Source organism: Cryptomeria japonica, chromosome 9, assembly GCF_030272615.1.
Source record: "Cryptomeria japonica chromosome 9, Sugi_1.0, whole genome shotgun sequence".
NCBI lineage: Eukaryota > Viridiplantae > Streptophyta > Pinopsida > Cupressales > Cupressaceae > Cryptomeria > Cryptomeria japonica.
Window position 1 is genome coordinate 109,829,875 of NC_081413.1, and position 2,259 is coordinate 109,832,133.

Genomic DNA, 2,259 nt, shown 5'->3' on the forward strand with positions numbered 1-2,259 from the left:
CCAATGGAGTGTTGAAATTATAGAGCAAGTTACAAAGGAAGGTTACCATAAGCATTGTCACAATTTTTAAGTCATTTAGTGTGTTTATCCAAACTAGTTGGATCTAGAACTTGTCCACAAAGAAAGGCATAGAAACCTTGTTGACCAAAAAAGCATATATGCTCTTCAGGAGAAATTATTTGTTCCATTCAATATCATTGTGGGAAAGGAGTGTCATTTCATAAAAATCTCACTAAAAATTTGCAAAAGGGTCATCTCGGTGGTATAAGGGCAATTCATGTTCTTAATGCAATGAAGAAAGTCCATAAAAAGTGACAAACAAAGTTTATCATGAACATTGTCATAATCTTTGAGTCATTTAGTGTGTTTATCCAAACTAGTTGGTTGTGGAACTTGTTAAAAAAAAAAGGCATAGTAACCTTGTTAACCAAATAAGATCTACACACATGCTCTCCATAAGCAACTGTTTGTTCCATTTGATACCATTGTAGGAAAGGAGTGTGTTATTTTATAAATATCAACACACAAAGGTGTGCCTAACATTGACTACACAAAGAGAAAGTTCTTGAAATAGCCTTACATAATCCCCAAGCAATTGAAGTGTTGCATTAGGTGGGATTCCAAGATAATGAATCAAGGTTGAATCTACTCCATGGTATATATGGAATAGGTTGATGTAAAGATTGTCCATTATGATGTGGTGATGTTGTCAAGTTTGTTTGAGGATGCACACTAGAGTTTGTAGATTGTGGAAAGTTATGAGGAGATTCACTATATTTGACTTATTTTTCCAAATTAATACCATTACTCTCTTTCACTAGTAAGTTTTCTCCTAAGATTTTTTCCCAATCTATATCCTCATCGTTCATGTGTGTGTATTGTATACGATTTCATATTCTTTCATAATGTTTTTTTGATTGAATGTAACAACATAACTACAATTTGGATCACTTGACCTTTATAGGTTTGGATGTTCAAATATCAATCATATTGGGATGAAATTCCCAACACTTCGTAAAAAATATTAGAAGTCTTCAGGCTCTGGGAGTTTGGAGCCACTATGTAAGGTGTAGAAAAAAATGGTAATTATTTTGGTGGGAATTGTGACTTCTATCACACCCTACCCATTGTACAATTTTCAATTAGCAAACCTTACAAAATATTTTCCAAAATAAATTGTGCAATTTTAGGCTCACAAACCATAGGGCAGATTATCCATTTAGGCAAAACAACCCAAATTTGATAGGGCTATGGCATTATTTTTGGCCAAAAACTTTTTTGTTACCCTTAAATGGGCTAGCGTGACCTAAAAAGGCTTACCAATGCCCTAAAAGGACCTGCTCATACCTTAAAATGGGCTACTCTAGACAAGGTGATTTGGTGGCAAACTAATTCTAGTTTTGGGGGTCAATCTTCCCTATTTTATTCTTCTTTTTTTGGTAAAAAAAAGAGATAATGGTGGATAAATGCTTAAAGAGAATAAGTGGAATAGAGAACAAACCATGAACACAAATTTTTCCTTCTAATCACGAATTTTAAAGGAACAACAATAAAATTTTTAAGAATTAACTAAAACCCCAAATTGAATTTGTCTCAAAAATCCCCAAATTTGTTTTTGTTTTTTCAAATATACCTCAAAACCCAATATTCCTATTTGATTTTGAACATATACAGATTAAAAGTCTGATTATAAAAAAGATATTTTGAAATTTTAACAGAAACTGAAAACAGAGGAGAGGAAGAGTACGATAATGTGAGAAAATCAGAAAGAGCGGAAAACATTTTATCATTTAAAGAAAAATATTCTAATAAATTCCCAACTCCAAAAACTACATTTCATTAATTTATAATTTTCTTAATTTTTAAACATTTATTAAGTTATGCAAAACGTAAGATTATTTGTGCTGGATTTTCAATATTGACTGAAAAAATAAGCATTTCGGCCACACCATCTTCATAATATAGGAGACGTATCTACTATGGCTTACATGGTTATTGCATGTTTATAATTATAAGAATGTGGTATGATACATAGAAAAAACAAGATTATTGAATATAATTCCAGCCTAAATGCCAACTGAATTATTGCGTTAATCCTGGAATTTTCAATGCAGCATCAAGTGGAGATGAATCATTATTTTGTAACACCGTTACTGTGTTACTTTCCAGGGTTATCTAAATTCTATGTGGATGATATATGAATTATGAACAACAATTTTGTACTTGCTTTCAATAAATTTTGTAAGCACATATTATTAG